At 46.8% G+C, this 25,377-nt stretch overlaps 1 protein-coding gene across 6 annotated transcripts in view; it reads right to left on the minus strand.

Annotated features, from left to right (window-relative positions):
• LOC102460989 (uncharacterized) overlaps positions 1-25,377 on the minus strand; it is a 62,661-nt gene that overhangs the window by 18,304 nt on the left and 18,980 nt on the right. For 4 of the 6 annotated variants that reach the window (XM_075921447.1, XM_075921444.1, XM_075921443.1 and 1 more), the window contains 2 exons: positions 20,855-21,003; positions 19,268-19,317 (listed from right to left, as the gene is read on the minus strand). The exons of 1 other annotated variant lie outside the window; for it this stretch is intronic. The gene's annotated coding sequence lies outside the window, so the exon portion shown is untranslated. The remainder of the gene's footprint in view (positions 1-19,267; positions 19,318-20,854; positions 21,004-25,377) is intronic. One more of the 6 variants, XM_075921445.1, reaches the window with a different exon arrangement.

The raw sequence follows: 25,377 nt of genomic DNA on the forward strand, positions 1-25,377 counted from the left end.
TCAACCTTACCTCATAGTGTAGATGTGTCCTGAGTGATAGGGGATGCATTCTACTTGCCAGTAAAAGATAGTTAGAAAAGTTTCCTAGATAGCGGCGAGGAGTTCTGTGGCACCTTATAGACTAACTGAAGTGTGGAAGCATAAGCTTTCGTGGGCAAAGACCCACTTCGTCAGATGCATGAATCTGACGAAGTGGGACTTTGCCCACGAAAGCTTATGCTCCATCACTTCAGTTAGTCTATAAGGTGCCACAGGACTCCTCGCTGCTTTTACAGATTCAGACTACCACATCTACCCCTCTGATACTTTCTCTGGGTATGTCTACACTACCACCCTAGTTCGAACTAGGGTGGTAATGTAGTCAATCGGAGTTGCAAATGAAGCCCGGGATTTGAATTTCCCGGGCTTCATTTGCATGTTGCTGGGCGCTGCCATTTTTAAATGTCTGCTAGTTCGGACTCCGTGCTCTGCGGCTACACGCGGCACGATCTAGGTAGTTCGGACTAGGCTTCCTATTCCGAACTACCATTACTCCTCGTGGAATAGGAATAGGAAGCCTCGTCCGAACTACCTAGTTCGTGCCGCATGTAGCCGCGGGGCACGGAGTCCAAAATAGCGGACATTTAAAAATGGTGGCGCCCGGCAACATGCAAATGAAGCCCGGGAAATTCAAATCCCGGGCTTCATTTGGAACTCCGGTTGACTACATTACCACTCTAGTTCGAACTAGGGTGGTAGTGTAGAAATACCCCTAGATAGCGATTGGGTTTGTAAGAGCATTCAGTATGTTCAAGTGACCCTGCGACTATCAATTAACAACTTTTTACCTTGGTAGATACCCTTCCTCAAAATACTTTCCTTTTCTCTAGCTCCATTTTTCTTGAATTTAATAGAAGCCAGATATTTTCCAGCATCCAGTTTTCTTCAGAGAGTGGGACAGACATTCTCACTGATGGATGAGGAAAACATCCACAACACTGAAAATGGTCAGAACACTGATGGACCTACTCCTTCTTTGGCCTTTCAATTACTTCTCATGTATTTGCAAAATGTTTTCTTGTTACCCTTTTTGTCCCTAGCTAGTTTAATCTCATAGTACAACTAGGCCTTTTTAGTTTTAATATATTCTTACTTTGTAATTTGATCTAGTTTCTATTTTTGGTAGGATTCTGAGTTTCAGGTCATTGTAGAAGATCTCCTAGTTAAGCCAGTGCGGTCTCATGCTTCCTTTCTTTCCTCTGTACTGTAATATTAATGACATAAAAGCAGCCTCTTAAAAAAAACAACTGCTAACTTTCCTGAAGACTTTTTTTCCTTTATATTTATTTCCCTCAGGATCATACCTAAATCTCTGAGGCTACGTCTACACTGGCATGATTTTCCGGAAATGCTTTTAACGGAAATGTTTTCCGTTAAAAGCATTTTCGGAAAAGCGCGTCTAGATTGGCAGGATGCTTTTCCACAAAAGCACTTTTTGCAGAAAAGCATCCATGGCCAATCTAGACGCACTTTTCCGCAAAAAAGCCCCGATAGCCATTTTCGCGATCAGGGCTTTTTTGCGGAAAGCAAATCTCAGCTGTCTACACTGGCCCTTTTGCGCAAAAGTTTTTCAGAAAAAGACTTTTGCCCGAACAGGAGCAGCATAGTATTTCCGCTTTCCGCAAGAACACTGACAATCTTACATGAGATCGTCAGTGCTTTTGTGGAAATGCGAGTGGCCAGTGTAGACAGCTGGCAAGTTTTTCCTCAAAAGCAGCTGAGGGTATGTCTACATTACAGCGCTATTTCGAATTAACTTATTTCAAATTAGTTAATTCGAAATAAGCTAATTCGAAATAACGCATCGAGACCCAAAAACTAATTTGAATTAGCGTTTTCCTAATTCAAAATAGCACGTCCATACTGAGTGGATGCTCAGTCACATTTAAGAGTAGCTGAAACCGGTTCCAGCAGGGCATCAGGTCAGTAGTTGCTCTGAGTGGTTGCTGTCTGAGGCTATCTGAGGCTCATGCTTAAAGGGACCCACCTGGACAGCCGGTTCTCAGCTTTTTCGCTTGCTTGCCTTCCTCGCCGAGGGACAGCAAAGCGTTTTCCTCTCTACCTGCCTGTTTCAGTCATTCTCCTTGGGGACACCGCTGCAGTTGGCACCATGGAGCCCGAGCTGGCCCTGGGCATTCTAGTGCAGTTTTTGGACTCGTTGCTGAAAGCTTGATACCAATGGCTGGAGGCTGCCTGGCACCATCTGATTCACGTCAGCCCTCTGCCCCTTCCCTGGCCTCCCTGGGGTCCATGGAGGAGTCACAGCAGTGCCTGAACATCAGCGTGCCCTGCCGCATCTGGCGTATGGACACCAGCAGCGATTGGTGGGACCGCATCGTCATGGAGTGCTGGGGAGACCAACAGTGGACTCAGAACTTCAGAATGAAGAAGGACACCTTCCTGGAGCTCTGCGAGTGGCTCGCCCCTGCTCTGCGGCGATGGGACACTTGCATGAGGCCCGCCATTCCCCTCCACAAGCGGGTGGCCATCGCCCTGTGGAAGCTGTCCATGCCGGACTGCTACTGATCCATCGGAACCAGTTCGGCATGGGGAAATCCACCATCGGAGCAATGCTCATGCAGGAACGGCACTCACCAGCCACTGGGCCGGGAGCGGAGGGGGGCTACAAGGAGAGGATGGGCTGCCCCAGGGAAAACGGGGGGGAGGAGGTGAAAGTGCCCTGCACAGGAGGGTTTGGTCTGCCCTAGCCATACTACACACTGCTCACGGTGGCCAGGATTGCAGCAGGGTTGCTTCCGGGACTGGGGAGCGGGGACAATGCCAGTGAACAAACATTCCCATCCACCTGGCCACCCCAGTGATTCTCGGTTTGGTGTGTCTCTCTGCAGGTGGTCAAGGCCATCAGCCGGATGCTGCTCCACAGGGTGGTCCACCTCACTGACCTGGAAGTGGTCATCCAGTGGTTTGGTGCCCTCGGCTTCCCCAACTGTGGGGTGGTGATCGACGGGACGCACATCCCCATCCGTGTCCTGGAACACCAGGCCTCCCTCTTCATTAACAGAAAGGGCTACTTCTCGGTCATCCTGCAGGCCGTATCTGACCACCGGGGCCAGTCCATGGACATTAATGTGGGCTGGTCCGGCAAGGCACATGACGTGAGAGTGTACCGCAACTCTTCCATTTGCAAGAGACTGCACACTAGGACCTTCTTCCCCGACCACCACATCAGGGTCGGGGACGTGGACATGCCCATATGCTTGCTGGGGGATGAAGCCGTACATGGGGCACCTCAACCCCTCCTGCCAGGCCTTCAATGCCAGTCTCAGCCGGGCCCACATTGTGGTCAAGGGGACCTTCGGACACCTGAAAGCCCGATTTAGATGCCTCCTCACCCGCCTTCACCTCGCTGAGCACAATATCCCTCCCGTGGGGGCAGCATGTTGTGTGCTGCACAAATTATGTGAAAGGAAGGGGGAAGCTTTCCTTCCAGCCTGGATGGCTGAGGTGGAACACTTGGCTGGCCAGTACACGCAGCTATCTCACAATGACGCTATCTCGGAGGCACAGCAGGGGGCCGTCCGTATCCAGGAAGCCTTGTGGGAGAGCTTACAGATGGAGAAGGACTGACCTCTCCCTGGCATGCCCCACTGGGGCCTTCTTCCACCCTCTCCTTTTTCCCCTTTCCCCTCCCTAACCCCCCTTCCTAATGTAAAATAAAAACACCTGTTTTTCCAACAAAAATGTCTGTTTATTTCACAGAACTGAGGTGGGAGGAGGGAGGAATGAGAGTGGAAGAGAGGAGGGGGAAACCTGGGAGGAGGGAGCTGGAAGAGGGAGGAAGGGGAGGAAGGGAAGTGAAAGCTCAGGATTCAGGGTCTTGATGGCTCTCCTGTCTCGCAGCACTGCGAGTGCAGGGGCGTCAGGGGGGGAGTGAGTGTGGAGGGTGGGGCAGGAGGGACGAGGGGTGGAGGAAGCGGGAGGGGGAGGAGGAGTGGGAGGAGGAGCGAGAGCTGGGGCGGCCGCAGGGGCTGGAGCAGGAGGAGGCAGGAACCTGTCCTCCAGGGTCTGGAGGTGACCTCGGAGGGCAAGGCCCTGCTCCTCCAGCGCCTGCAAGATCAGCTGCCGCATCCCGCAGTCCCAGGTGCTGCAGTGTCACGTTACTGAATTTGAGGGAAGCAGCCAGATTACTGCTGCACCCATAGGTGGGGGTGTTGGCCCCAAAAATGGTATAGAAGGGGGCCATGTGAGGTGTTGAATAGGAGCTTACTGTCTGCTGATCCTGAGTACGCTATTTATGTGATTGTATAATGTCTGTGTGTGTAGGTAGGAATCTGTAGTCTGTGTGGATACTGAATATTTCTCTGAATGTGGTTGAGCATTGGGTAGAGCCCAGCCTATGGACATGCTAATTAGCAGGGCCCTGTGGGACAATGGCACTTGATGGGCCAAGGACACACCTAAAGCATGAGGGCGGACACCTGAGAGCTGCCAGCAGGGATAGGCCGCTGGCCAGGTGAGCTGCTGCAGCCAAGAAGAGGCCAGGAAGGATGTATAAAGAGGCCATGTTGTGGACTCCATTTTTGTTCTCAGCTCAGCTCTTCATCCCAGAGACAGCAATGCAGGGATCGAAGAGCCGAAAGACCTGTGAACCCATCCTGATTCTAGGATGTGCAACAAGGACTCTTAAGCCAGCAGCTGTAACATCTCTGCTAGAGCCTGCATCGAGAACTGGGAGATTCGATGCATGTAATGTATGATTCTTTAGCAACCTTACTCTCCTGCTTTTCTTTCTTGTGGTAATAAACCTTTAGATGTTAGATGCTAAAGGATTGGCTCAGCGTGATTTGTGGGTGAGGTCCAGAGGGTAAATTGACCAGGGATCTGTGGCTGGTTTCTTGGAACCAGACAGAACTTGTTCGGGGTAGGTGGGATTAGGTTCTAAGACCCCCCCCCACCGGTGTATGAGGCCTGGGGCCATCTGGGGCACAGATATTGCTGGGGTGTCGGAGGGATTTTGCTCGTGAGGCTTCAGGCAGGCTGCTGAAATGCTCTGTGGGACTGGTTTGCGGCCTGTTTGGGAAGGTCACCAGTCTGGGGGCTGTAAGGAGCCCCAGATTTGAGCAATTCGCCCTGAGCAGATGCCCTCAGCTGTGCCCAGACACGGCCCGGTCCGTCACATGTGGTGAAACAAGAGCGTTGGTCAGTTCTCCCTGGGGACACAGTGGGTGAAAGCCAGCCCGCCTCTGCAAGGCGAGGTCGGCATGTGGGGAAGGGGCCAGGGCCCCTGCATGACACCCAGCTTCTTCTCCATGCTGGGCAAGGCCCAGGCGCACGGTTCCTGGGCTCCTTCTCCAGCCCCCCCATACACATAAGGGGAGCATGATGGCACTCACATGTGGAGCCCTCCCCGGCCTCAAACAACACAGCCAATGGGCTCTGTGGGATGCCTCAGGGGTCATGGGTCCTGGACAGGCTCCCTGCAGGCTCCTGGCTCTCAGCGTCCTCCTCCTTCATGTCAGGGACAGGGCCCTCTGTCCCGGGGTCGATCACCACCCTGGGGGCATGGAGTGCGTGAGCCCCCAGGATGTGGTCTAGGGTCTCATAATGAGGGCAGGTCTCCAGGTCAGCCCCTGGCTGGGCGGCCCTGGAGTAGGCCTGCCGCAGGTCCTTTATTTTGCAGCGGACCTGCTCCTGGGTCTGCATGTGGCCTTTGGTGGCCAGACTGGCAGCCATGCGGCTGTAGATGGCTGCATTTCTGTGCCTAGTGCGTAGATCGTGGATGCTAGAGGCCACCCCCCAAATCTTGATGAGGTCTATGATCTCCGCACTTGACCAGGCGGGCGCCCGCCTTTTATGGCCCCGGGCTGGCTCCTGGAAGCCGCCAGCCTGGTCCTGGGAAGAGGTGGAGGACTGGGTGGCAGTGAGTGGCTGGCTCATGGCGTGCCAGGTGCAGGGTCTGCTCTCTGGGTGCTGGCAGGCTTGCAACTGGCACAAGCACTGTAGCCAGACCGTGGCCCTTTAAGGGCTCCAGGGCTGGGAGGGGGGCAGAAGAGTTTCCCTGGTTTGGCTCAGAGTGGCCACCAGGGCAAGCTGGGAAGGGCTAGCCTCCCACTAGTTCGAATTAAGTGGCTACACAGCCCTTAATTCGAACTACTTAATTCGAACTAGGCATTACTCCTCATAGAATGAGGTTTACCTAGTTCGAATTAAGCGCTCCGCTAGTTCGATTTAAGTTCGAAATAGCGGTTTGCATGTATAGCTGCTATGAAAGTTAATTTGAACTAACTGCTGTTAGTTCGAATTAACTTTGTAGTGTAGACATACCCTTATAGATTAGCAAGCAAGTCTCTATCTCTTTCACACACACACACACACACACACACACACACACACACACACACACACACACACACACACACACACACACACACACACACACACACACAGACTGTGGCCACTAAGGACCTTTGCTACCCTATATGGGTGGAGGGAAGAGATGGAAAGCAGGCCAAGGTGCATTTTTTTCTTCTTTTTTTGTAATCATTCTCTCTCTCCCCCTCCTGTCCTTTCATTCACATTTTGGTATATTCCTATATCAGCAGAAAGGCAGAAGCAGCAGAGCTGGTAACTTTAACACTGGCAATCAGGCTGAATTTCTAAAAATGAGAGCCAATTGGTATTAGAACACTAGCCTTTATGACTGTACAGCCATTTCAACAAAGAGTGCAGGGATTTGTATAATCAGATTACAAATGTTGGCATACTGTACATTTAGAGAAGTCACTGTACAGTTATTATGCAAATTAGATACTCAGAATCAGAGTGCAAAAATACCGTACAAAGCAACAGTATTTTTGCACTCTGCCTGCCTGCTGATTATTTCTCTCCAGGGTACATCTATCATGGACATAAATTCCCATGAGCATATCTATTGGACAAAGTTTACAGGTTGACTATCCAATCCTGATGCCTATCATTTAGGAATTCCATGGCATTATATATGTGTATATTAAAAATACACTTCTGTGTCATAAATGGACTATGTTTTCAATAGCACATTTCCCCAGATTACATTATTACAGCTGCCAAATTCTATGCACTGTTCTTTTCCTTATATTATATAAGTAATGTACTTTGAAATGTACATTCTAGAGCAATTTGTGTAATTTAACACACTACTATAGCCTAGGTAGCTGTTGGTTATCTGATAAGCCCAATGCCAACATTTTGATTTTTCTTCCTTGTCTAAGTCTTGTTCACCTTGTAGTACTGCCTGCATGAAGCAGGATTTTTCTGTAGTAAATCACTTTTGGATTATACGACCTACTTACACTCACGCTCTCTCACACACTTGATATTGCCAAAAGAATGTGATGCCACAGCATGACATTTTTCTCCTTGTAAGTATCCAAGCTATAAATATATTAAGTAAACATTTTTGCTTGCAGTTTTGCTTCCTCAAGTAACATGGCTTAATAACATGCTAAGAACAACTCTAAAAATATAATTCAATTTGAAAATAAAATATCTTAATTGGAATTTAATGGCAAGCATCGCCTTTTTCACCATTGAAACATCATCAGAAGAAAGTAATTTCAAAATGAGCTTAGAGGTATTTTACTGTGCTAAAGTAGAACTGGTTGCCACAGCAACTGGCATATAGCCCTCTATTTCTTCAAATAAAGGATACATTGGAATGAATGCAGCTGCAGTATCAGTGGGTTCTATTTTTGCTAATACAAAACACAGCTAGAGATCTCAATACCTATTGTTACTATCTTGATTAAATTCCAATACTAAAACCCCCTAATATTCTAATATTATAAGAGCTCTGAGATAATGGAGTACAAAGTAGGTATTTCATTCTCTACTAAGCATATATTGAATGTTACAATGACCTTGACTTCCAATTTCATAATTTACTCCTGGGTGAAAGAGAATGTGCAGGGGGCATATTCCCTTTTTTGTCAGGCTTTTTACATCGTAAATAGATTTGTCTTGTGATGGACCCCCCATGCTTTATGAAATTGACTTATGCACGCAAATATGTATAACTTGAAGATGCTTTGGACAAGATGCCTCATGTAACCTATCAATCATAATGTCATAATCTGCTGGATATGTACATGTTATTTTGGTGTATGTATCATTCTTGGGTGGAAAGTTTATGAAAGCCATCAAGTGTGTTACCCTCAATGTCTGGATGACCACCCGTGAACACCCTTCTTTGTCCTTTAAGTCTTAGCAGTGGTTGATCTTAGAAAGTCACGTGACCACCCCAGCTGGTAAGGGTCTGACCAGGTAATTTTCCATGCAAGGGTGAAATGTGGAGAATATCTGACTAAAAATAAGACTATTTAAGATGCAAGATTTTCAGTCTCTTTGACTTTACCTGGTATGTCACTCCCCAAAGCAGCGGTTCTCAAACTTTTTGGGCTCCGGAGAGCTTTTTGGGCTCCGGTCCACTGTGTTGTACATATCGATGTTACCACTTTGTCAACCACACGGAGCCCCTGAAATCATAGAATCATAGGAGCATACAACCATAGAGCTGGAAGAGACCTCAGAAGGTCATCAAGTCCAGCCCCCTGCTCTAGGCAGGACCAATCCCAAGTAAATCAACCCGGCCAGGGCTTTGTCAAGCTGAGACTTAAACACCTCTAGGGATGGAGACTCCACTACTTCCCTAGGTTACCCAGTCCACTGCTTCACCACCCTCCTAGTGAAATAGTTTTTCCTAATATCCAACCTGGACCTCTCCCACCACAACTTGAGACCATTGCTCCTTGTTCTGCCATCTGTCACTACTGAGTACAGCCTTTCTCCATCCTCTTTGGAACCTCCCTTCAGGAAGTTGAAGGCTGCTATCAAATCCCCCCTCATTCTTCGCTTCTGCAGACTAAACAGACCCAACTCCCTTAGCCTCTCCTTGTAGGTCATATGGTCCTGCCTCCTAATCATTTTGGTTGCCCTCCGCTGGACCCTCTCCAATGCATCCACATCCTTTTTGTAGTGGGGGGCCCAGAACTGGACACAATACTCCAGATGTGGCCTCACCAAAGCCAAATAAAGGGGAATAATGACATCTCTGGATCTGCTGGCAATGCTCCTCCTAATGCAACCTAATATTCCATTAGCCTTCTTGGCTACAAGGGCACACTGTTGACTCATATCCAGCTTCTCATCCACTATAACTCCCAGGTCCTTTTCTGCAGAACTACTACTTAGCTGGTTGTTCCCCAGCTTGTAACAATGCTTGGGATTCTTCTGTCCCAAGTGCAGGACTCTGCACTTGTCCTTGTTGAACCTCATCAGATTTCTTGTGGCCCATTCCTCCAATTTGTCTAAGTCACTCTGCACCCTATCTCTGCCCTCAAGTGTAACTACTTCTCCCCCTATCTTAGTGTCATCTGAAAACTTGCTGAGGGTGCAATCCATCCCCTCATCCAGGTCATTAATAAAGATATTGAACAAAATAGGTCCTAGAACCGAACCTTGGGGCACTCTGCTAGAAACCGACCGCCATCCTGACACGGAGCCGTTGATCACTACCCGCTGGGCCTGGCCTTCTAGCCAACTTTCTATCCATATTCCCATCCACTTATCCAATCCACATTCCCTTAACTTGCTGGCAAGAATATCATGGGAGACGGTACCAAAAGCCTTCCTAAAGTCAAGGAATATCACATCCACTGACTTTCCCACGTCCACAGAGCCAATTACCTCATCACAGAAGCTAATCAGATTGGTTAGTCACGACCTGCCCTTTGTGAATCCATGCTGACTATTCCTAATCACTTTCCTCTCTTCCAAGTGCCTCAAAATGGATTCCTTAAGGATCCCTTCCATGATTTTTCCAGGTAAGACATAAGAACATAAGAACAGCTGTACTGGGTCAGACCAAAGGTCCATCTAGCCCAGTAGCCTGTCTGCCGACAGTGGCCAGCACCAGGTGCCCCAGAGAGGGTGAATCGAAGACAGTGATCAAGTGATTTTTCTCCTGCCATCCCTCTCCAGCCTCTGACAAACAGAGGCCAAAGACACCATTTTATCCCCTGGCTAATAGCCTTTTATGGACCTAACCTCCATGAAATTATCTAGCTTCTCTTTAAACTCTGTTATAGTCCTAGCCTTCGCAGCCTCCTCTGGCAAGGAGTTCCACAGGTTGACTACATGCTGTGTGAAGAAGAACTTTCTTTTATTAGTTTTAAACCTGCTACTCATTCATTTCATTTGGTGTCCTCTAGTTCTTCTATTTAGGGAACTAATAAATAACTTTTCTTTATCTGCCTTCTCCACATTATTCATGATTTTATGTACCACTATCATATGCCCCCTCAGTCTCCTCTTTTCTCAACTAAAAAGTCCCAGTCGCTTTAACCTCTCCTCATATGGGACCCATTCCAAACCCCTAATCATTTTAGTTGCCTTTTTCTGAACCCTTTCCAAGGCCAAAATATCTTTTTTGAGGTTAGGAGACCACATCTGTACACAGTATTCAAGATGTGGGCATACCATAGCTTTATACAGGGGCAGTAAGGGTATGACTACACTACAAAGTTAATTCAAACTAACAGACATTAGTTCGAATTAACTTTAATAGGCGCTACACATACAAACCGCTAGTTCGAACTTAATTCGAACTAGTGGAGCGCTTAATTCGAACTAGGTAAACCTCATTCTACGAGGACTAACGCCTAGTTCGAATTAAGTAGTTCGAATTAAGGGCTGTGTAGCCACTTAATTCGAACTAGTGGGAGGCTAGCCCTCCCCAGCTTGCCCTGGTGGCCACTCTGGGCACCACCAGGGAAACTTGTCTGCCCCCCTCCCAGCCCCAGAGCCCTTAAAGGGCCATGGTCTGGCTACGGTGCCCGTGCCAGGTGGAAGCCTGCCAGCACGCAGCCAGAAGACTCTGCACCTGGCACGGCATGAGCCAACCACCCATTGCCACCCAGCCCTCCACTTCTTCCCGGGACCAGGCTGGCGGCTCCCAGGAGCCAGCCAGGGGCTGCAAAAGGCGGGTGCCCGCCTGGTCTAGTGCAGAGATCGTGGACCTCACCCAGGTTTGGGGGGAGGCCTCCAACATCCACGACCTCCTCACTAGGCACAGGAAAGTGGCCATCTAGGGCAGGATAGCTGCCAGCCTAGCCACCAAAGGCCACATGCGAACCAGGAACAGATTTGCATGAAAATCAAGTTGGTCCAGTGAGACCCCCGACCCTGAGCCCTGAGCTTAGAACAGAAGAACATAAGATGGCCATACGGGGTCAGACCAAAGGTCCATCTAGCCCAGTAGCCTGTATGCTGACAGCGGATGGACCGAAGACAATGACCAAGCCATTTGTTTTGTGCCATCCATCTCCAGCCTTCCACAAACATTGGCCAGGGACACCTTTCCTATTCCCTGGATAATAGCACTTGATGGACCCAACCTTCATGTCTTTATCTAACTTCTCTTTAAACTCTGTGGGTATGTCTACACTACCAGCCTAGTTCGAACTAGGGTGGTAGTGTAGACATACCCTATTATACTTCTAGCCTTCACAGCCTCCTGTGGTAAGGAGTTCCACAGGCTGACTATTTGCTTTGTGAAGAAGAACTTTCTTTTATTAGTTTGAAGTCTGCTACCCATTCATTTCATTTGGTGTCCTCTAGTCCTTCTATTAAGGGAACTAACAAAGAACTCTTCTTTGTGCACCCTCTCCACACCACTCATGCTTTTATAGACATCTATCATATCCCCCCTCAGTCTCCTCTTTTCTAAGCTGAAAAGTCCCAGTCACTTTAGCCTCTCCTTATATGGGACTTGTTCCAAAACCCTGATCATTTTAGTTGTCCTTTTCGGAACCCTTTCCAAGGCCATAATATTTTTTCTGGGGTGAGGAGACCACATCTATACACAGTACTGAAGATATGGCATACCATAGTTATACTTCCCTTTCTCCTTCTTCCCCTGGCTTCCCCCTTCCAGCTCCCTCTTCCCAAGTTTCCACCTTCCCCCCCTCTTCCCATCTCCCACCTCCTTTTCCCAGTCTCCCCAAAGGTTAATCCCCCCCCTCCCCAATTTTGTTAAATAAAGAGAGTTTCTATTTTTGAACACACGTGTCCTTTATTTTTTACATCAGGAAGGGGGGCTAGGAAGGGGTAAGTGGAAGGAGGTGACAGAGGAATGGGGTACGAGCCCCCGATGGGGAGGACTGGGGTAGCTCTGCGGGCTCCTCTGTTAATTGGCTTTTAATTCCGTCACTGACCCACTGCTACTTCCACCAGCCAAATCGCCCACTTGCACACACTGTGCTTCACACCACTCCTTTTCACGTTGGGCAGGTTCAATTCCACAAACCTTATCAGTCACCAACTCCTCCCCCTTCAGAACTTTATGTTTTTCCTTAGCTACAACTCTGCTCTGGCCAGCCACTCCAGACTGCCTCAGAGCAACATTTCCCAGATATCTGGGCTCTTCCTGCCCTGTTTCTGATTTCAGCCTCACCTCTGAGGCATCAGACAGGCCCATCAAACCCTCACTCACAGGCCCCCGGCCACCTGCCTCAGGCCTGTACTTCTTGCACAGCCCGGTTACTACATTATCTTGGTGAGGTACATCCACTATGTTATTCCCCACCAAGACCTCAGCTGGGATCAAGTCCCGGACAGCCACCAATACCTGTCTCCTAAAGCCTCCCCACTCGAGATGGACTTTAGCCATCGGCAGGTTCATCGAGTATTCAGACAAAGCCATTATCTTTACACTTTTCCTGGGCACCATGTCCTCTGGTCTCACCAGGTGCCCCTTGACTATCGTGATGTCAGAGCCGGTGTCCCGCCAGCCCTTATATCCAACTCCATTGACCTTCTCCTCCCCCATAAACTTCTCACTGCCCTTCCATGCCTCAGTCCTGCCACACTGGGAGAGCTCACTGCTCCCCCCCACTCCACGGAGTCCCCGCGGCTACACGCGGCACGGAGTAGGTAGTTCGAATTCGGCTTTCTAATCCGAACTACTGGTACACCTCGTTCCACGAGTAACGGTAGTTTGAATTAGAAAGCCTAATTCGAACTATCTACTCTGTGCCGCGTGTAGCCGTGGGCATGGAGTCTGAACTACCGGGGCTTTAAAAATGGCGGCGCCCAGCAAGATGCAAATGAAGTCCGGGATATTTAAATCCTGGGCTTCATTTGCAACTTCGATTGACTACATTAACCACCCTCGTTCGAACTAGGGTGGTAGTGTAGACATACCCTTACAGTGTTAACGTTAGCCACTGCAGTGCTCACATCTGGACCCAGGGTGGCTTCAGGGGCCTCGCTGGAGTCCAAGAGCCCAGCCTGTGTTTACATCGTAATTGAATTAGCGCTTACAGAGCGGCTGGGAGCTGCTGGCCTCGGGCTGTTCTTTAGGTCTGGACAGTCAGACCTTATATGGCCAGATCTGCCACAGTGATAGCACTTGTCCTGCTTATCTTTGGGGAGGACACCTCTGCTCTCAGGACTTCCCTGAGTTCCCTCGATGGATTAAGGGCTGGGTCTGTTCCTGAACCCCTCCCTCCATTTAGACTGGGGGGAAAGGTGCTGAGTCCTCCCCAAGGGTCTGTGCCCGTCCCGCGCCCTGTTCTGGGTATGAGCATCTGCAATCTCTGCAGCCTGTAGGACCGACTCAGGCTCACGATCACACACAGCCACCCTGACCTGGTCAGGCACCACATTTAGAAACTGCAACAGGGTGATCAAATCCAGCAGTTTCTCATAACTCCCATTTGCTTTTGCCCCCATTACCCACCTTTTAACAAAGCCCATCAGTTTATGGCCACATTCAACATAAGCTCAATCATTGGACATCCTAAAACTCCTGAACTTAACCCGGTGGGATTCAGGGGTAACCCTGAACCGCTTCAGTGCATAGTCCTTAAACCGCCAGTAGTCTAATGCTTCTTCCTCCCCCATGTCATTGAATACCTCCCTGGCCTTGCCAGTCAGTTTGGTCATCAGGACAGGCATGCGCTGCTCATCTGGGATCTGGTTCATGTTGCAGATGCGCTCGAAGGTGGCCAAAAACTCCTCGATATCGTCGTTATAGTTGAAGACGGGACAGATCTTTTTCCAAACCCTGTTGGCAAGTGGGGCTGGGCTCTCAGACTGCGATCTCCCTTGTTGCCTATCTGCTAACCGGATTTGGGCCTCCAGTTCTTTCATTCAACGAGCGTGGTCCGCCTCCTTTTTCTTTTCCTCCCTTTCAACCTCCGTCTCATTCCTCTTTTGCTCCCTTTCAGCCTCCTCTTGACGTATCTCAGCCAGGGCTCTCTGCTTTTCTATTTCCACGTCCTTCAATGCCTGTTGCTTCTTGACTTCCTCTGCAACCACATCCGTGGCATCTGGTGGGGACCGCTCCTTGGCCCGCAAGTCATCCTGCATCAGCAAAACTGTCAGCTGTTGCTTAGTAGTTTTCTTTGGGAAGGCAATGGCCCTCTGTGAGCATACGTCCTTCAGAGCCTCCCTGCTTAGGCTTTCATATTGGTGCTGACTCATTTCAGCTGCTCTTTACCCAACCAAACTCTCAGTACTAAAAATCAAATTTAGACAGCATGGGGTCTTGATCCCAAAGCTCAATTGACCAAGATCTGTGCATCCTGCCAACTACGCCACTGTGACCAACCAGGATGGTCTGAGCACAACCTAGAGTGTCCACTCAGGGCAAATTTCTCAAATTCGGGTCTCCTTACAGCCAGACTGGTGACCTCTCCAAACAGGCCACAAACCAGTCCCACAGAGCACTTCAGCAGCCTGCCTGAAGCCTCACGAGCAAAACCCCTCCAACACCCCAGCAATATCCGTGCCCCGGATGGCCCCAGGCCTCATACACAGGTGTGGGGTCTTAGAACCCAAATCCCACCTACCCCGAACAAGTTCTGTCCGGTTCTAAGAAATCAGCCACAGATCCCAAGTCAATTTACCCTCTGGACCTTACCCACAAATCACGCTGAGCCAGTCCTTTAGCATCTAACATCTAAAGGTTTCTTGCTACCAGAAAGAAAAGCGATAGAAATGTAGCCGTGTTAGTCTGGTGTAGCTGAAACAAAAGCATGAGAGTAAGGTTGTTAAAGGATAATACTTTACATGCATCGAACCTCCCAGTTCTCGATGCAGGCTCTAGCAGAGATGTTATAGCTGCTGGCTTAAAAGTCCTTAGTTGCACATCCTAGGTTAGGATGGGTCCACAGTTCTTTCCGGCCCTTCAATCCCTGCACTCCTGCCTCTGGGATGAAGTGCTGAGCTGAGTACCCAGATGGAGTCAGCCACATGGCATCTTTATACATCCTTCCTAGTCTCTTATTGGCTGCAGCATGTCACCTGGCCAGCAGCCTATCACTGTGTTTCCTGCTGGTAGCCCTTAGGTGTCGGTCACCATTCCCGAGGTGTGTCCTTGGCCCATTGAGTGCTATTGTCCAACAGGGCCTCGCTAATTATCATGTCTATTGGCCGGGCTCTACCCAATGCTCAACCACATTCAGAGAGACTTCCAGTCTCCATACAGATTATAGATTCCTAACTACACACACAGACATTATACAGATATATGAAGAGCAGATACAGAATCAGTAGAAAGTAAGCTTTTGTTTGACCCCTCACATGGCCCCCTTTGTACCACTTTTGAGGTGAACACCCCCCCACAGGTGCAGCAGTGACCCGGCTGCTCCCCTCACAATCCAATAACGTGACAATTCCTAACCTGTTCTTTACCCTCCAAGGGCTGTCCATCTTCATCCCATATTGTGTCACTTAGCGCATTAGGCTGGGAGCCCACCTTGTCTGTGAATACAGAGGCAAAGGAAGCATTGTGTACTTCAGCTTTCCCCACATCATCTGTCACTAGGTTACCTCCTTCATCCAGTAGCGGCCGCACACCCTCTCTGATCACCTTCTTCTTGTTAACATGCCTGTTGAAACCTTTCTTGTTATCCTTCAAATCCTTAGCCAGTCACAATTCCATTTGCTCTTTTGCCTTCCTGATAACCCCCTGGCATTCTCGAATTAAGCCCCTCCCTGGTCATTTGTCTAAGTTTCCACTTTTTGTAAGCTTCCTTTTTGTGCTTAAATTCACCGAGGATTTCCCCTGTAAGCCAAGCCGGTCTCATGGCTTTCTTCGAACAATTGAGCGAAGCTTCCAGATCGCATGTCCTGGTTCTCGTACAGGACTTTAATCACCCTGACATCTGCTGGGAAACCAATACGGCAGTACACAGGCAATTCAGGAAATTTTTGGAGAATGTTGGGGTTAAATTCTTGGTACAAGTGCTGAAGGATCCGACCAGGGGCCATGTGCAACTTGACCTTCTGCTCACAATCAGGGAAGAACTAATAGGGGACATAGACAACCTGGGAAGCAGTGATCATGGGGTGGTAGATTTCAGGATCCTGACCAAAGGAAGAAAAGAGAGTAGTAAAATACACACCTTGGACTTCAAAAAAGCAGATTTTGACTCCCTCAGAGACCTGATGGGCAGAATCCCTAGAGATGCTAACATGAATGGGAAAGGAGTGCAGGACAGCTGGACAGCTTGCGAACAGGTGAGTGCCAATAGGGAGTTTAGAGAGGGAGTTCTCCAGGTAAAGGAGAAGCAGATACAGGACTCTTGAGGGAACTGTGTGTTGTTATTGGGGCTTTCTTACTGTGTGCTGAGCTTGTGTTTGTGAATGAGGGTTGGTGTGTGGTGGGTTTTTTTCTCCACTTCCTCTTTCCCTTCTCCTCCCCTTTGTGGAGTGTGTGCTGTGATTGGCAGGTGGAAACCATTGGCTTCTAATTAAAGTTTGAATTGTAGAAGCCTCTGCTGATTGGCTGAGCCTTGGTAGGGGGAGGGACTTTCAGGCAGTCCAAGTCTTTATAAAGCAGTGAGCAAGCAACCATGGAGATGTCTCGTGGAGCCCTGGGGCTCCGCAAAGCACAGTTTGAGAAACACTGCCCCAGAGAATGAATCAGAGACCCCAGGGGAAAACATTTTCTCAGGCTTTGAGGTTTGGCTGAAATAAGAACAGTTTTAGGGTGAGTTTGTAATAAGCTTGAGTGTGTGTTATAACTAGCTAAGCTTTTTCTATTATTTTAAAATTTGTAATCTACTTTGCTCTGCCTGTTTTCACTTGCAACCACTTAAATCCTACTGCTTGTACTTAATAAAATCACTTTCATTTACTATCAAGCCCAGTGCAAAAAATTGTTACCTGGGGGAGCAATGAGTGTGGACATCCTCCTTTCATTGTTAAAGGAGACTTATCTGACTGGTTTATTTGAGGTTCTGATCTCATTTGGGGAGTGATTTGCCTGGAAGCTGGGCCCAAAACTGTATTTTCCTCAGACCTGAAGGAAGAGTTTCAGTGTCTACATTGCTTCTCAGGAGCTGTGGGGTGTGTGGGGGGTGGGGGGAGGGTGATATTAGCTCTGTGCCTTTTCTAGGGGAGACCAAGGAACTGACCCAGCAGGACAGGGCAGTGAGAAGCCCCAGGGAGCAAGGAGAAGAGTGTCAGAAAATTTGTCAGCACTCCAGGAGGCACCCAGGGGGTCTTCTGTGACTGCACCCTGTCACATGTCTGTCTTACCCTCTAAAGCAGAAAATCCTAGTTGTGTTACATCATCATCAGAGAACTGTTATTATATGTAGTCTACAGAATTACCATCATGGAAATCTAACATTTATAAAAAGCTAAACTGGACTATTCAGTGAAGCACAAGCTTTAAACCATCACCTGATCTTGCTAGTTATATAGTAGGGCTAACAGTCCCTAACAAAGTGACCCCCAGCCAGTTCTGGAAAGGTGAGAGGAGACTGGTGCATCTTTGTTAAAATAATATCAGACACTAAGATAAAAGTTCTTTGAATCTGATCCTGATTCTACAGACAGACACGGTCATTTTACAATTAAGTTCTGTGGGAGCAGGATTGAACCCCATGACTTTTTCCTTTTCAACCTCTATGCATACGCAATAGTATTTCTGTTAAATAAGCAGTTGCAGTGTATCACAGAGTAGTCAAATAAGAAGCGAAATGGTCAACCAACAATTAATGTCACTTTAACATTAAAAAAATGAAAAAGGGAGAAAAGTCACAGTGCTATGATAAACAGAGCTTCAGGAACTTTAACAAGGCTAGTTCGTGATCAAGGTTCACAAAAGTCCGGATACTGCTTTGAAAAAGGATTCAAGATAATTCAACTAATTACAAATAATAAATTTGCTTTAATGCCACATGCAATCCTTTATTTGTTTTGTTTGAAACAAAGTTATAAATAACACATGTGGCAGAAAAGAAGTTCATGTGGGAAGTTTCAAGATGGCCATTTGAACACTAAGAGAGATTTATATAAGCACTCCTATTTATAGAAGCAGCTTTGGTTACACAACCAGGAAACAAACAATAGCCTAACTTGAATTACCAGTCACACAGAACAAATAGCAAATTGTTCATTTGATTATTCATGACATATTGGTTCATGAGAAATTCATAAGCTAAAGTACATTCAAAAAGGAGAACAAGACATATATAAAAATGAAAGACTCTCTACAAATCATTCAAATTAAAGTGGGTGATACTTACCAGCAGGGATACTCTATACATATAGGCTGTGTCTAGACTGGCAAGTGTTTCCACAAAAGCAGCTGCTTTTGTGGAAAAACTTGCCAGCTGTCTACACTGGCCGCTTGAAGTTCCGCAAGAACACTGACGATCCCATGTAAGATTGTCAGTGTTCTTGTGGAAATACTATGCTGCTCCTGTTCGGGCAAAAGCCCTCTTGCGCAAATACTTTTGCGCAAGAGGGCCAGTGTAGACAACGCAGTAATGTTTTGGGCAAAAAAGCCCCGATCACAAAAATGGCGATCAGGGCTTTCTTGTGCAAAACCACATCTAGTTTGGCACGGATGCTTTTCCGCAAAAAGTGCTTTTACGGAAAAGAGTCCGTGCCAATCTAGACGCTCTTTTCCACAAATGCTTTTAACGGAAAAACTTTTCCGTTAAAAGCATTTGCAGAAAATCATGCCAGTCTAAACGTAGCCATATTGGTTAACTACACCTATAAGAAGATGGAGTGTAAATTTGTTGTTGCACCTCAAGAAAGAGATCTTGGAGTCTTTGTGGATATTTCTCTGGAAACATCCACTCAATGTGAAGCAGCCACCAAAAAAAAAAAAAAACCTGTACAATGCTGGGAATCATTAAGAAATTAATAGATAATAAGATGCAAAATATTGTCTTGCCTCTATATAAATCCATAATATGCCTACCTCTTGAATATAGCAAGCAGATGTGGTTGCTCCATCTCAAAAAGGATATACTGAAATGGGAAAACATTTAGAAAAGGGCAACAAAAATTACTAAGGGTATGAGGAGAGATAAATAAGTCCAGGACTTTTCAACTTGGAAATGTCTAAGAGGGGGTATGATAGAAGTCTATAAAATCATGACTGATATTGAGAAAGTAAATAGGGAAGAGCTATTTCTTCTGATATTAAGAACTAGAGGTTACCAAATGAAATTAATGGGTAGCAAGTTTAAAACAAACAAAAAGAAATATTTCTTCACACATTCTACAATCAGCCTGTGGTACTGTTTGCTAGAGGATGTTGTGAAGGCGAAGACTACAACGTGATTCAAAAAATAACTTAATTATATTCATGGAGGTGAGTGAGGTCCATAAACAAACTATTAGCCAAGATGGGTAGGGATGGTGTTCCAAGCTTCTGGGAATGGATTACCTGTTCTATCCATTCCCTCTAAAGCACCTGGCACTGGCCAATGTCAGAAGACAAGATACTGGGATAGATGGACCTTTGGTTTATTCTTATGTGTGGCTTCCCACACAGACCAGCTTTGCCTGCCACCTTGCGTTGCTGCCTCCGATACAGTGGCAGCAGCATGTGGTGGCAACAGTTCCTCTCCATGGGGGGTCTGAGCTTCCCGCAGACAGAGGCTGCTCCATGGGATGCCTCTATCAGAGGCAGCAATGTGGGGAGGGGGCACTGGCTCCCACCTCCCCCCCTTGCTGCATCTGATACAGAGGCAACAAGGATGGAGGGGGGAGAATGTGTGTAGTCGACAGGATTAACTGATAAACCCAAATAAATCTGTTAGCCCTAAAGATGCCATGGGACTCCTTGTTTTTACAGACTCAGACTAACATGGCTAGCCCTCTGAGACCAATAATTTATGTAAATCTTGAATATCAGTGATATACAATTAAGGTTTTGAAATATACTTTAATTCCATCCAGGTTTTGCAAAGTACAGTGATCATTTATTCAATAAATGATTCAACTGAACCCTACACACACACTAATTAGCACTATGAATACACACATTCAGTTGAACAGAGTAATTTTTAAGAAGTTACAGATTTTGTATAAATCTAATATGTAAAGAGAGATGCATGTAAAAGCTCTCACATTGCCATCTGAAACAATTGCTTTCCATATTTTCTTTTGAATAGAATGTGATTGTTAATGTGATTCATTGCAACCCTCTATTGGTAAAATAAATCCCTTTTTTGACCTCTTGCGGGCACCCCTACCCCAATTCTCATTGGGCCACTGTGGCTGCAGGGGACTATGCTTGGGGACAATCAACATAAACAAAATGTCTTATCGCCCACCAGCAAATTTCTTTGTTTGTGCAAAATAAAGTCACACTTCACAATTACCTACAGATACCAAATTTAGCATAAACAATCCTGCCACTCAAATTAGCTGAATGCACTACTTTTTACTCCAGAATATGCTGGGTGAAAAGTTTAAACAATTATTTTTTGTTTTTCATTGGAAAAAAGTCATGGCTATTATGCTTAACAGGGCTCGACAAATCAGGCAATCTACTCACCTGTGGCGAGTAGATTTCAGCCCAGTGTGGCTGTGCAGCAAGGTCAGTGTATGCGCAGCGAGGTCTGCACATGCGCAGCGAGGTCTGCTTATGCACAGCATGCACTTCCGCCCGTCTGGCGAGCAAGGCTTGCCGCCGCTTGGCGAGCCCTGATGATTAACATTCATAAACATATTTGCTAACATAATTAAAACTGAGTCACCTATTCAACTGTCATTTTAGTACAAAGAACATTTTTATTGTTACAAATCACAAAATAATTCCAATTAGTTACGAAAAAAATTGATGGAAGCGTTATGAGTTTCTGATTCAAAATTTACTATGTATGGTAATTATTCAATTATTCAATAAAATGAATAATGTTTGAAGTTGAAATCTTACAAACTTAAAACTGTTCTTTTACTTGCCTTTTGCAAGCACATTAATAAAAAATTCTATTACATCTATTTAATTTATTGAACTTTCCTATAAGTGTAATCTATATAAAATGACTTTGCCTGACTTTACCTGATAGTTAGCATATAAAAAAGAGAGCCCTAACCATTCAAGTTTCCTTTCAAATGTGTCAAGAGCAGCAATTTACAGAAGTAATAACATATGCTAAGATTATATTCTTAATTTAAAACTGGGGTTGTACAATTATGTATATTTACTTAGTGATTTCTAAGTTGTGTGTTCAAAATACAAAAAAGACAATGCAGAGCTGGCTATTAAAGAAAACAAACTCAGAAGGGTAACAGAGGGAAGTGGATGGCACGTAAAGGAAAAGCCATCAATAAAGATTCTGAACCTGATCTTCAGAATTAATACATGAACAGAAAACAATTCAATTTACTCTGTACCATGGTAGTTCAGCAAGATAAAGATAAAAAGATAAAAGATAAGATAGAAGAAGATAAAAAGGAGCAAAGAGTTGCAAAAATAGCTGTAAACTTATAGAAAACATAGGCATGGAATTGCCACTAAGATTCTAATGTAGGCCATGCAATGTAAATGGGATGATTTAGTTAGGGTTGATCCTGCTTTGGGCAGGAGGCTGGACTCAATGACCTCCGGAGGTGTCTTCCAGACCTAGGATTCTATGATTCTAGGGCCATGATCAAACATAACCTAGTACAACAAGAAACAATACATTATCTTAGAACATGGCATGTGATGATATGTTTTTTTTTATAAATAAATTAATGTTTTGACATTTTTGGCTAAAAACTTGATAGATAGAATTGATCTGCTCGGGAGATTTTCATTTCTCTAATCTGGCAGCATAAACCCAAAGTGCAGATAAATAAAATTCAGTTCTACACACTGAAGCACAACAAAGTAAGAATTCGTCTGGTATAAAATTAGAAATTCAGATTGGTCAGCCTCATCTCAGTGCCCAGAAAAATCATGGAGTTGATTCTCAAGGAATACATTTTGAAGTACGTGAAACAGAGTAAAGTGATTAGGAACAGTCAACAAGGAGTCACCAAGGGCAAGTCATGCCTGACTAACCAGATTGCCTTCTATGACAAGTTAACGGGGTCTATAGATATGAAGAAGGCAGTGGACATAATATAACTCAACTTTAGCAAAACTTTTGATGCAGTCTTCTACAAGTATTCTTGACAACAAGACAAGTAAACATGTATTGGATAAAAAGACTGCAATATGGATAGAAAATCTAGCTAGATTATCGAACTCAACAGGTGGTGATCAATGGCTCACTCTCTGGATGACAGTGTTTTGTTCAATATCTTCATTAATGACCTAGATGAGGGGATGGATTGTACTCTCAGCAAGTTTGCAGATGACACTAAGCGGAGGGGGAGGTCGGGGGGGGGGGGGGGAGTAGATATGCTGGAGGATAGGGTTAAGGTCCAGAGTGACCTGTACAAATTAAAAGATTGGGCCAAAAGAAATCTGATGAGATTCAACAAAGACCCCTGCACTTGGGATGGAAGGCTCCCAAGCACTGCTACAAGCTGGGGAACAATTAGCTAAGCAGCAGTTTGGCAGAAAAGGACCTGGGTATTTGTCATGTTACTGGATTTTGAGGGGAGCAGCTAGATCACTGCTGCACCCATGGGGGGTGTTTGCCCCAAAAGTTAGTACAAAGGGGTCTATGTGAGGTATCAAACAAAAGCTTACTTTCTACTGATTCTGTATATGCTCTTCATATATCTGTATAACGTCTGCGTGTGGAGTTATGAATCTGTACTCTGTATGGAGACTGGAAGTTTCTCTATATGTGGTTGAGTAATGGTCCAGGCATGTTTGCCCATGGACATGCTAATTAGCAAAGCTCCAGGGAACAATGGGCATCTGGAGGCCAAAGACACACCTGACCATTGGTCATGTGACTCTTTCCAACTTGGAAGAAGCCAGGAGGGGGTATAAATATGCCAGGTGGCCCACTCTATCTTGGTACTCAGCTCAGCTCTTCATCCCAGAGGCAGCAGTGCAGGGATCGAAGAGACGGAAAGAACTGTGGACCCATCTTGACGTTGGATGTTCACCAAAGACTTGCAAGCCAGCAGCTATAAGATGCAAGCCTGCATCGAAAACTGGGAGATTCGATGCATGTAATGTATGATACCTTAACAACCTTACTCTCCTGCTTTTCTTTCTTGTAGTAATAAACCTTTAGACTGTAGATTCTAAAGAATTGGCTCAGCATGGTTTGTGGGTAAGATCCAGAGGGTAAATTGACCTGGGATCTGTGGCTGGTTTCTTGGAACCGGACAGAACTTGTTCGGGGTAGGTGGGATTGGGTTCTAAAAACCCCCACCTGTGTATGAGGCCCGGGGCCATCTGGGGCACAGATATTGCTGGGGAGTCAGAGGGGTTTTGTTCATGAGGCTCCAGGCAGGCAGCTGAAGCACTCTTGTGGACTGGTTTGTGGCCTATTTGGGAAGGTCTCCAGTCTGGGGGCTGTAAGGAGCTCTGAATTTGAGCAATTCGCCCTGAGTGGACACTCTCAGCTGTGCCCAGACCTGGCTCGGTCCGTCACAGAATTCCAGTGGATGAAAAACTGGATGTGAGTCAGTGTGCCCTTGTAGGCAAAAAGGCTAATGGCATACTGTGGTGCATTACTAGGAATGCATTACTAACACTGTCAGCAGATCTAGGGAAGTGATTATTTCCCTTTATTCAGAACTGGTATGGCCGCATCTGGGCTATGTCTACACTGGCAGTTTCTTGCACAAGAACATCTTGCGCAAGGGTTCTTGTGCAAGAACTCTTGTGCAAGAAAACGTCCACACTGCCATGTGCACGCTGTGCTTTTGCGCAAGAGCTCCCATGGCAGTGTGGACACTCTGTTGTGCAAGAAAGCTCTGATGGCCATTTTAGCCATAGGGCTCTCTTGCACAAGAAATTCCTGCCGAGCGTCCACACTGCCCTCTTGCGCAAGAGCTCTTGCGCAAGAGGGCTAACACCTGATAAAAAATAGCATAACTCTTGCACAAGGAGCCCTCTGGGTATGTCTACACTACAGTGCTAATTCGAACTAACGGATCCAGACTAAAAAACTAGTTTGAATTAGCGTTTTTCTAATTCGAACTAGCTTGTCCACATTAAGTGGACCCTGAACCGGGGTTAAGGATGGCCGGAAGCAGTGCCGGCAGGGCATCAGATGAGGACTTAGAGCGTGGAGCTGCTGTCTCAGGCTAGCCGACGGCTGTGCTTAAAGGGACCTTAGAAAAGATGAGACTGGGGGGGAAATGATAGAGGTCTATAAAATCATGAGTGGTGTGGAGAGGGTGCATAAAGAAAAGTTCTTCATTAGTTCCCATAATAGAAGGACTAGAGGACACCAAATGAAATGAATGGGTAGCAGGCTTCAAGCTAATAACAGAAAGTTCTTCACAAAGCAAATAGTCAGCCTGTGGAACTCCTTGCTGCAGGAGGCTGTGAAGGCTAGAACTATAACAGAGTTTAAAGAGAAGTTAAATCAAGTCATGGAGGTTGGGTCCATGGAGTGGTATTAGCCAAGGGGTAGAAATGGTGTCCCTGCCCAAAGTTTGTGGAAGGCTGAAGATGGATGGCATGAGACAAATGGCTTGGTCATTGTCTTCGGTCCATCCCCTCCAGGGTAGCTAGCGTGGGCCGCTGTCGGCAGACAGGCTACTGGGCTAGATGGACCTTTGGTCTGACCCAGTATGGCCGTTCTTATGTTTTTATGTTCTAAGCTCAGGGCTCAGGGTCGGGAGTCTCAGTGGACCACCTTGATTTTCATGCACACCTGCTCCTGGGTGGCCAGGCTGGCAGCTCTCCTGCCCTAGATGGCCACTTTCCTGTGCCTAGTGCGGAGGTCGTGGATGAGGTCCAGGATGTCCACACTAGACCAGGCAGGTGCCCGCCTCTTGCAGCCCCGGGCAGGCTCTTGGGAGCCGCTAGCTGGGTCCCGGGAAGAGGCGGAGGGCTGGGTGTCAGCGGGTGGCTGGCTCGTGCCGTGCCAGGTGCAGGGTCTGCTGGCTGGGTGCTGGCAGGCTTGCACCTGGCACGGGCACCGTAGCCAGACCGTGCCCCTTCAAGGGCCC

Source organism: Pelodiscus sinensis, chromosome 2, assembly GCF_049634645.1.
Source record: "Pelodiscus sinensis isolate JC-2024 chromosome 2, ASM4963464v1, whole genome shotgun sequence".
NCBI lineage: Eukaryota > Metazoa > Chordata > Testudines > Trionychidae > Pelodiscus > Pelodiscus sinensis.